Genomic DNA, 12,012 nt, shown 5'->3' with positions numbered 1-12,012 from the left:
CTGTGAAAAATAATCTTATGTAATGGTCAAAAAGATGTATAAAAAAAGAAGGTTGATTTCAGCAAATTACACTCAGATTTTCACTCCCTTAGAGTGTGTCTGTGTGTCATTTCTTTCTTTATTTCCTTAGCCCTAATCCTTCCAACACCTTGTGCTCATTCTCGCTCATTCCCTGAGATTGTCTCGGTTTTCCCGCCACCGCTGGGCTGGGCCGCTGCAGTAAAATATGCCTAAAGAGGTGTAAACCTATACCTCTGAATCATATATGATGTTCACAACATTGGTTGTGAACCAATGTTATCTCAGTGGAAAACAAAACATTGGTTTTTGTTCTCATTCAGTGAAAATACAAAAAATATGAGATAGCAAAACGTATTCATTGTCACTTATCATCAGGAAAGTGCAAATCAAAACTATAATAAAAATTTCTTTGAATTATCATTGGATTACAATACCATATAGATTTTTTGAACAATTTTCCACACCTTGATATGAAGATGCCTCACCATATCCACTAACAAAATCCTAGAGCAAGTCTAAATAATTTGAGTCTATAAATATTTCTGAAACATTTTTGAGACACTATTTTATCAGTGCCTTCTATTGTATACTTAAAAAAAAGAATTTTTATGAAATAAATTTAAGACAAAACAGTGCTACCTTGCCTAACAAAAGTAGTTATTTTGTCTTCATTTGATTACTTTTTAAATAGTGACCACTTTGGCAACAGAAATATTCATCTGCCTGAGAACAAATATTATCCACATGTATGAACATGTATCTCAAACACATATGGCAGCGTATCTCTGATAACACACTTCATTTGTGTTTCACAAACATCTTAAAATGCTTCTGAGGTCCTTAGCTTCTGGGTGAAGTCAAACTACATGGGCAGTTCATTTACTACATGCAGCTGTAAGGCACCAAATACTAGCATTTGTCCTAAGCATTAATTTTGAAAAGAAATTTTACAAATTGCAAAAACATTTCCCTTTTGTATAGGAGTGAATAAATGATTTAACTTAATTTCACTTTTACTTTGATTTCAAATCCTTCTTACATGCTTTCATTAAATAACTTAATTTTATCCAAATGAGAACTAGTTGTTCTTACTCCATCTTTGTAACCCTCATAAGCATGTGTTCTTTTGTTAGGCGTACTCAGCTGCCTGGTCCTGAATATTTAACTTGAAAAGAATCTCCAGCATTTATCATTAACTGTTAGTCTCTCTGCATCTGGCTTAGCTATGATCTTTGTATATTTATGTGTAGTCTTTTAAGCAGACATTTTAAAAAGAAAAAAAAGGACAAACTAGGAAAAGAGAACGAGGGAAATTAAGCAAAAATCTTGTACTGTAGCAGAATTTTTATAGTGTCTGGTAAAAAATTGGGTTTAAAACTAAATTGATCATTACAGAGTTTCTCTAAGCTAAAATATATTTTCAATGTTTCTATAACTTTTTGAGGGAACATTGATTTACAACACTGTATATAATTTAGGGATATAGGTTCACACCTCATAAGCTATATGTTTCCACACCATGCCTACCACACGTGTATACCCAGAATCTTCTGCCATAGACCACTGAGCCTCCTTCCCATTCATCACCTCTCTAGCCTCTATTCTGCAGCCATATTTCTAGAGTTTGTTTATATTAGATTTGTCTGTTACTTTTGTGTATTTCTCTGTATTTCATATATGAATCAAATCATCCAGTATTTGTCTTTCTTCTTCTTAGTTCCTTAGCATAATCCCCTCCAGTTCTATGCATGTTGTTCTGGCAAATTTTCATCTATTTTTAAACTGAGTAATATTCATTGTACATGTATGCCACAACTTCTTTACCCACTCATCTATCCTTGGACACTTAGGTTATTTCTATAACCTATGCAAATAGTGCTGTAGCGAACATAGGAGTGCAAATATCCCTTTGAATTAGTCTTTTTGTAATTTTTCTAGTGCATATCTAAGTAACTTCAGATAAACACCTAGGAATGCTGGATTGACCTTCTGGTCTTATCAGTATGGGTCATTCTCACAATGTAAGGTGGTAACCCATTGTGGTTTTGATTCACATATGATGAAAAGTGATGATGAAAATTTTTTCATGTTCCTGCTGGTCATTTATATGTTTTCTTTGGAGAAGTGTCTATTTTATTGGATAATTTGTGTTGCTGAATTTTGTAGTCTTTGAAATTAGTCCCCTGTCAGATATATGATATACAAATATTTTCTTCCACTCAGTGGGGCATCTTTTTGTTTTAATGATAGTTTATTTCACTGTGCAAAACTTTTCAGTTGGGTGTCATCCCATTTGTTTATTTTTGCTTCTGTTTACCTTGCAGTTGGAGTCAATTACCCAAATACATCCCTGAAGTCAATGTGGTAGAATGTTCTGCTTATGTTTTCTTCTATGTATTTTTTTATGATTTCAGATCTTACATCCACATCTCTATTCCATTTTGAGTTAACTTTTGTATGTGGTATGAGACAGTGGTCTAGTTTCATTTTTCTGCATGTGACTGTCCAGTTTTCCTGGTACTCTTTGTTGAAGAAAGTTTCCTTTCTCTAATGTATACTTTTGGCTCCTTTGTTATATATTAATTGTCCATATAAGTATGGGTTTATTTCTGTAGTCTCTAAAAAATGTATGTTAGAATTTAGTGTGATAGATGATATTTTGTTATTTTATAAAGAATATGGTAAGTTGGGCTAGTTATCTACTTTGGGTTATCTTCCCTCCACATTCAATCTGATGTTAAGCAGACCATTTAGTAGTTTGTTTTGGAATCTTTATGGAGCAGATAAATTTAAAGATTTGGGGATTTGATCCATAGTAAAGTAAATAAGTAAAACTCCATATCTTACCTACCTATGAAAGATGAAATAATTGAATTTCACATCTCTGAAATATTAAGACAAGAGTCAGTTTTCCTACTATGTTAAAAAATGAAAGGACATTATTCACTACATTATTCAGCACTTCCTGAAAGAACAACAGGGAGTTAATTGAGTAATTATAACTAACTTACTCATAATGGAAATGAAAGTGCTATAGCTTATACTTATTAAAAATCTGAAAGGTTACAATTTGCTATATAATTGAGTCAAAATTGAAAACTATCTATTAACCTAAAATATTCCATGTAATGGTATAATTACAAGTACGTATGACAATTGAAACTAACAGTAGCATCATTCCATAAATTATCTGTTGCATTTTAAAAATTGCCACAGTATTACCCTTTGTCACAATAGTTGATAAATAATTTTAATGGATATGGCAATCCTTATTTCATATGATCATTATGAAGTTTACATGAGTAAACTTGTATAAAGCTTATGTCAAACACAACAGTTCACATATGGAAAATCTTCAATAAATTATAAACTAAAAATTCATTGCTACCTATTTCAAATTACCAAATAAGTAAATATCCAAACTGTGATCCAATCTTCCCATTGATGATGGCCTTGATATTCCACTAGATAATCCATCCATTACTGTATAGCTCTAATGCTGAGAAAGGAAACTTGTATATTATATTCCAGCCTTCAACTTTTGCTGTAAATTTTGTTCATTGGACAACACAGACCAGCTTCCCTGTTTTCCACATGACAACTCTTCAAACATTTCTGTACAGCTACATCCTCTTCCTTCAGACCTATCCCTTGACAGTCATCTTTAGAAAATGGAACCTGGAAATGACCACTGTAGTCCACCAAAATATAATCAGGGCAGAGCTTAGATTTAATACTTTATTAGTACTACCTAGAGATTTAATACATTATTATTAGTCCACCCTTATTGCAGACACTATGTTGGAGCTCAAGTTTAAATATTTTTACTTACATTTTGTGTTGCAAATGACAGAAACTTAATTAGCTTGAGTTAAAAGGGAATTTACTAGATTCTGTCAGGTTATTACAGTAGAATGACACTAAGAGATAAAGATGCACCTCAGCCACAGAAGCAACTGACCCAAGGAAACTAAAATTAGAAAGAAGCCTCTCCTGTTCCTGTCTATACAGATCAGATCCCTGTGTTGCCCCCATAGTGGAGACATGGCTACCTCCCAACCCAAGGTTTTACCTCTTAGACCCCAGACTTCCTAAAATGGACTGTCTTACCATTCTCAGATCTGATTTTGGAATCCTCAGAAATAGATTATCTTTCTTGGGTCAAGTGTCCACTTCTGGTCTTATCACCTACGTCATGTTGTACCTTAAGTGCTTATGTGGCTACCATTCTGTATAGGTAGAGAGTTAATTTCTAGAAAAGATGTGCTGGAAGGACAGCACTGCCAGTGTTCACTGGAGAACACATTGTTTAAGTTTTCTTTTTTTTTTTTTGAATAGCAATTAGCTTAACCCACTTTAACATTTATATTTAAACCTCAGTTTTGTCTCATATCCTGTTCTATTCTTGTGATTATGACATCATTTTTACTAACTGAACTTCAGAACACCTTTGCACCCTATATCCATTGCTTTTGTATTCTAATTATCCAGAGTCTGACTTTCACATCTTCGTGAGTGAATGATAAAGTGTACAGAGTTACAGATAGAACCTTGTTGCAGCCCATTAGAAATTTCTTTGGGAGTGAACATGGATCCATTCATCAATACCTTTTGGGTACAATCATTCAAACAACCACGATGTCTTAGAAGTGAATATTTGCAGGAGCTCATGGATGTAAATGTAAGAGACACTGAGGTTAGAACACTCATCTCCTCATCCCACGGGCAAAAACTATTTGAGGAGCAATGTTCCTGCTGCACCAAAAGAATAAAAGCTTTCTTTTTTTTTCTTTTTTCAATTAATATTTTATTTTATATAATTCTTATATCATTTTACATTTTTGCATAATGTATGCATTTTTATACTGGGATAGTATTGGAACAAGAGCAGGACATGTGTATGCTGACCCCGGGGGCTTGTTACAGGGGCTGCCGAGAGCCCTCGGGGAAAGGACAGCAGCCTGGGGAGGCCCCTGAGCAGCGGGCGAGGGCGCAGGAAGGGTAAGGTGCAGACCCCGTGGCGGGTCTGTCTGTCGGGGCGTCAGCAGGGACCTGGCCAGAGTCCCGGGCTTCGGAGCCCCGAGTGTGTGGCTGTTGCCATAGGGTGGACCGTCCCTCCCGCCCTGACCATGGCCGCGCCTGAGCCCTGAGGGAAGTAGCTCCAGGAGAAACCACCTCAGCTCCTTGGGCGAGGGCAGGGGAAGGACAATGACTGGGAGGGCAGGATGGGAGGTCACCCTCTCAGTGCATACTGAGCAGGGGTGAGGGCCAGACGGTCATCACACAGCGACACGGGGTGGGGACAGCCAACCCACTGCCCTGATGAAGGACGTGGGCGCCAACCAGGAACCAACTCGGGGCCATCAGGGTCCACTTGGTCCCAAAATGTGTGCCTGTAGCTGTGACTAGCCAGTGTTTTGTAGGGACTGGGGGCTGAGACCCTACAGGCTAGATTTGGGGCGTACTTGACAGTTTGTGTTCCTAAGGGTTCTTGGGGGTCTCGCTCCTGAAAGGTGCATGGACTGGGGCTTGGGGACAACAGAGGAGGTGCCAGGCTCAGGGTTTCAGGGGTGCCCATGTGTGGGACATAGTGAGACAGGAGGAGACTGCTCAGGGGGCTGAGGTCAGTTGAACTCTCTGCCCTTCTGCATCTAACACAGGTGGCATGGACAGTGGCGGCACCTGCGGGTCACAAGCTAGAGAGGCCGAGCAGAGCAGGAGCTGAGATCTCTGCGGGGGGACACTGGACAGAGTGCAGAGAGAGGTCAGTGGGGAATGACAGCACTGGTCACCTGCAGAGAGACACCCTGGGTCAGGCACTGGATGACAATCATGGTGTTTTATTCCTCTAGACATTCATGCAGTGACGGCTCCAGGGGTGACCAATCTCACGGCCGTGACAGAATTTGCCCTCCTGGGGTTCCCCACCCAGGGGACCATGGGCTTCCTGCACCCGCTGCTCTTCTCCCTGGTCTACCTGTGCGCCCTGCTGGGGAACGGGGTCATTGTCCTCATCAAACCCTGTACTGTGCGGTACCTCCACACCCCCATGCACTTCTTCCTGAGGAGTCTGTCCCTCACGGACCTCTGCCTCATCTCAGCCACGGATCCCAAGTCCATTGCCAACTCTCTGAGGCACAGCAGTTCCATCTCCTTCCCGGGCTGTGTCGTCCAGGTTTTTGTGCTGGTTATGTCAGCAGGTGTAGAGATGAGCCTCCCCATGGTGATGAGCCTTGACCCCTATGCTGCCATCTGCCACCCCTGAACTATGACGTCATCATGAGCAGGGACAGGTGTGTGCAGCTGACAGCTGTGTCCTGGCTGGGTGGGGTTCTCTATGTTGTGATTCACACAGCTGGAGCCTTCTCCTTCTCCTACTGCAGGTCCAACGTGGTCCACCAGTTCTTCTGTGACATCCCCCAGTTATTGGCTATTTCCTTCTCAGGGAATTTCATGAGCGAACTTGTCCCCATTCTCATCAGTGTGGTCTGGGTTATGTGCTATTTTATTTTCATTGTCATTTCCTATGTCCACATCTTTTCTGCTGTCAGGAAGATCCCATCCACAGAAGGGAAGGCCAAGGTCTACTCCACCTGCCTTCCCCACCTGCTGGTTGTGGTGCTGTTTCTCTCTGCTGGATTCTTTGATTATCTGAAACTGACCTCAGAGACCCCATCCGTGTCTGACCTGGTCATTTCTATGTTCTACACGGTGGTGCCCCCCCACCTTTAATCCAGTCATATATAGTCTGACGATCCAAGCCATGAAGTCGGCTGTGGGGAGACTGATGAATTGGAGACTCACCAAAATGTAATAGAGAAGATGACTTCATGACTTCATTATGCTGGTGGTGGGAGTGCAAACTGGTCCAACCACTATGGAGAGCTGTGTGGAGATTTCTGGACCTACTAAACATAGAGCTTCCACAGGATCCAGCAATTCCACTCCTAGGTATTTACCCAAAGAACACAGAAACATCAATTCCAAAGAACACCTGCACCCGTATGTTTATAGCAGCACTATAAACATAATACAGCACTATAAATATTTTAAAATTATATTTATGATGACTTCATATAGTCTGCTGCTCATATAGTCTATTAGCATTGACTGTTCCTCTTTTTAACAATTAGGTTCACTGTGATATTCCATCTATACTGGAGGGAACTTCCAGACATTTTTGCATAGTGTATGCATTTTCATTTTGGTTATATTCCCCATACAATTGCACCCCCCCCTTATTTTGACCTGAGTCCTTCCTCTCCCTGCCCCCCCATAGTGTGTCTCTGGTTTATAGTTGCTTGTTAATTTTGATTTTTACTTTTTATTAATTAGTCATTTTCCCGGTCCCTTATTTTGATTTTCTAAATTCCTGATACGAGGGAGACCATCTGGTATTTTTCTTTTTCTTTCTGACTTATTTTGCTGAGCATGATCCCTACTAGCTCCATCCATGTTGCTGCAAAATGCATGTGTTTATATTTTTTGATTGCTGAGTAATATTCCATAGTGTATATGTACCACATCTTCTTGATCCAGTCATCTATTTTTGGGCATTTGGGTTGTTTCCATAGCTTAGCTATTGTAAACAGTGCTGCTATAAACATAGCTGTGCAGGTACCCTTTGGAATTACTGTTTCTGTGTCCTTTGGGTAAATACCTAGGAGTGGAATTGCTGGATCATATGGAAGCTCTAAGTTTAGTAGGTCCAGAAATCTCCACACAGCTCTCCATAGTGGTTGGACAAGTTTGCACTCCCACCAGCAATGCAGGAGAGTTCCTTTTTCTCCACAGCCTCGCCAACATTTGTTGCTGCTAGTATTTTTTTTTTTAATATGTGCCATTCTCACTGGTGTAAGATGGTGTCTGATGGTAGTTTTGATTTGCATTTCCCTGATTAAAAGTGATGTTGAACATTTTTTCATATGCCCGTTGGCCATTTGCATATCCTCTTTGAAGAAGTTTATTTTTAGCTCTTTTGACCATTTTTTCACTGGATTATTTTCTTTCTTTTTGATGAGTCTCATCAGCTCTTTGTCGATTTTTGTGATCAGTCCTTTATCATTAGTGTTGTGTGCAAAAATTTTCTCCCAGTCGGTGGGATTTCTCTTTGTTTTGGTTATTGTCTCTTTTTTTTTTACTAAATTTTATTTTTATATTCCCCATACAATTGCAATCCCCCCATTCTGAACCCAATCCCTCCCCTCCCGCCAACCACCCCCCAAAAACTGTCTCTGGTTCATAGTTTTTGTTGATTTTGATTTTCACTTTCTTATAGTTATTCATTTTCCTGGTCCCTTATTTATGTATTCTAGATTCCTGCTATGAGTGAGACCATCCGGTATTTTTCTTTTTCTTTTTGGCTTATTTCACTGAGCATGATCCCTTCCAGCGCCATCAATGTTGCTGCAAATAGCATGTGTTTATCTTTTTTGAATGCTGAGTAATATTCCATGGTATATATGTACCACATCTTCTTGATCCAGTCATCTATTTTTGGGCATTTGGGCTGTTTCCAAAGCTTAGCTATTGTAAATAGTGCTGCTATAAACATACGGGTGCAGGTGTTCTTTGGAATTGATGTTTCTGTGTTCTTTGGGTAAATACCTAGGAGTGGAATTGCTGGATCCTGTGGAAGCTCTATGTTTAGTAGGTCCAGAAATCTCCACACAGCTCTCCATAGTGGTTGGACCAGTTTGCACTCCCACCAACAGTGCAGAAGAGTTCCTTTTTCTCCACAACCTCACCAACATTTGTTGTTGCTAGTTTTTTTAATGTGCCATTCTCACTGGTGTAAGATGGTGTCTGATGGTAGTTTTGATTTGCATTTTCCTGATTACAAGTGATGTTGAACATTTTTTCATATGCCTGTTGGCCATTCGCATTTCCTCTTCAGAGAAGTTACTTTTTAGCTCCTCTGTCCATTTTTTGACTGGATTATTTTCTTTGTTGTTGTTGAGTCTCATCAGCTCTTTGCAGATTTTTGTGATCAGTCCTTTATCATTAGTGTTGTGTGCAAAAATGTTCTCCCAGTTGGTGGGGTTTCTCTTTGTTTTTGTTATTGTCTCTTTTGCTGTGCAGAAGCTCTTTAATTTGATGTAGTCCCAGCTGTTGATCTTTGCCTTCACTATCACTGCTTTGGGTGATGTGTCTGTAAAGATGTCTTTGATATGCAAATCACATAGTGTTTCGCCTATATTTCCTTCTATGTATTTTATGGTTTCAGGTCTTATGTCTAGTTCTTTAATCCATTTTGAGTTGATTTTTGTATATGGTGTGAGGTACTGGTCAAGCTTCATTCTTTTGCATGTAGTGACCCAGTTTTCCCAGCACCATTTATTGAACAAACTTTCTTCGCTCCAATGCATAGTCTTTGCTCCTTTGTCAAATATTAGTTGACCATAAATCTGTGGGTTTATTTCTGGATTTTCTATTTGATTCCATTGGTCTGTATGTCTGTTCTTGTTCCAATACCATGCAGTTTTGATGATTATGGCTTTGTAGTAGAGTTTGAAGTCTGGGAGTGTGATGCCTCCATTCCCTTCTTTTTTTTTTTCAGGAGAGCTTTGGCTATTCGGGTTTTTTTGTGATTCCATATGAATTTCATCAATAATTGTTCTATATCTTTGAAGAATGACATTGAAATTTTGATTGGAATAGCATTGAATCTGTATATTGCTTTTGGTAGGATGGCCATTTTAATAATGTTTATTCTCCCAATCCATGAGCAGGGAATGTTTTTCAATTTCTTTGTGTCTTCTTCTATTTCTTTTAACAGTGTTTTATAGTTTTCTTTGTATAGGTCCTTTACCTCTTTTGTTAGATTTATTCCCAAATATTTGATTTTTTTTTGTTTCAATAATAAAAGGGATTTTTTTTTGATTTCTTCTTCAGATTTATTGTTTGTATATAGGAAGGCTACTGAATTTTGCATGTTGATTTTGTATCCTGCCACTTTACTGAACTGATTGATGATTTGAATTAGTTTTTCTGTGGAGTTTTTGGAGTTCTCTATGTATATTATCATATCATCTGCAAAGAGTGATAGTTTGACTTCTTCTTTTCCTATTTGGATTCCTTGGATGTATTTCTCTTTTCTTATTGCTCTGGCTAGGACTTCCAGTATTATATTGAAAAGCAGTGGTGAAAGTGGACATCCTTGCCTTGTTCCAGATCTTAATGGAATTGCTTTCAGCTTTTCACCATTGAGAATGATACTGGCTGTTGGCTTGTCATATATGGCCTTTATGATGTTGAGGTACGTTCCTTGTATCCCAAGAATTTCAAGGGCTTTTATCATGAATGAGTGTTGCACTTTGTCAAAAGCTTTCTCAGCATCTATTGATATTATCATATCATTTATATATTTCTTTTTGTTGATTTGTTGGATAACGTTGATTGATTTTCGGATGTTAAACCATCCTTGTGTCCCTGGAATGAATCCTACTTGGTCGTGGTGAATTACCTTATGGATACACTGTTGGATTCTGATAGCTAAAATTTTATTGAGGATTTTTGCATCAGTGTTCATTAGGGAGATTGGCCTATAGTTTTCTTTGTTTGTGTTGTCCTTGTTCGGTTTTGGTATTAGTGTAATGTTGGCTTCATAGACCGTGTTAGGTATTATACCTTCCTTCTCAATTTTTTGGAAGAGTTTGTGAAGGATAGGCACCAATTCATCTCTGAATGTTTGGTAGAATTCATTTGTAAATCCATCAGGTCCTGGGCATTTGTTTTTGGGGAGGTTTTTGCTTATCATTTCAATTTCGCTAATTGTAATTGGTCTGTTTAGGTGTTCTATTTCTTCTTTATCTAGCTTTGGGTGATTGTAGAGTTGTAGGAATTTGTCCATCTCCTCTAGATTGTTGAACTTGTTTCCATATAACTGTTCATAGTAGTTATTAATTATTCTTTTGATTTCTGCTGTGTCCGTTGTGATTTCTCCTCTTTCATTTATTATCCTATTTATTTGTGCTTTCTCCCTTTTTGCCCTTGTGAGCCTGGCTAGGGGTTTATCTATTTTATTTATTTTTTCGAAGAACCAGCTCTTGGTTTCATTGATCTTTTGGATTGTTTTTTTTAGTTTCAATTTCATTTATTTCTGCTTTGGTTTTTATTATTTCTTTTCTTCTACTGGTTTTGGGTTTTTTTGTTGTTCTTTTTCTAGATCTTTGAGCTTCGAGATTAGGTTGTTTCTTTGAGTTTTTTCTTGTTTCTTGATGTGAGCATCTATTGCTATATATTTTCCTCTTATTACTGCTTTTGCTGCATCCCATACATTTAGGAAATTGGTGTCCTCCTTGTCATTCAATTCAAATATTTTTTTTTAATTTCTTCTTTTATCTCCTCGTTATTCCAGTGGACTTCCAGTAGTGTGGGTTTCAATCTCCACAAGGTAGGAGAGTACCTTGCCTTCTTTTTATGGTTTATTTCTAGTTTGATGCCTTCATGGTCAGAAAAGATGTTTGGTATGATTTCAATCTTGGTGTATCTGTTGATGTTTGTCCTGTGCCCCAGTATATAATCGATCCTAGAGAATGATCCGTGTGCGCTTGAGAAAAATGTATACTCAGATTTTTTGGGGGTTAGTGTTCTATATATGTCTGTTAAGCTCAAGCACTCTAGATCCTTATTTAGAGCTTTAGTGTCTTTATTTATTTTTTGTCTTGTTGATCTATCCATTGTTGATAGTGGTGTGTTGAAGTCTCCCACTATGTATGTGTTTTCTCTGATGTCTGTTTTCAGAGATGCCAATAGTTGTCTGATATATTTTGGTGCTCCTTCGTTTGGTGAATATATGTTAATGAGTGTTATTTCTTCTTGAAGTATTGTCCCCTTGATTATAATGTAATGACCACTGGGGTCTCTTTTTATCTTTTTAAGTTTGAAATCTGTTTTATCTGATATGAGTATAGCTGTTCCTGCCTTCTTTTTTGGTCCAAAAAATATGGAACGCTTCACAAATTTGGTTATTGTCTCTTTTGCTGTGCA

The sequence above is a fragment of the Talpa europaea genome, assembly GCF_964194135.1.
Source record: "Talpa europaea genome assembly, chromosome: 8".
Classification (NCBI taxonomy): Eukaryota; Metazoa; Chordata; class Mammalia; order Eulipotyphla; family Talpidae; genus Talpa; species Talpa europaea.
Note: the sequence above shows the minus strand (reverse complement) of the source record.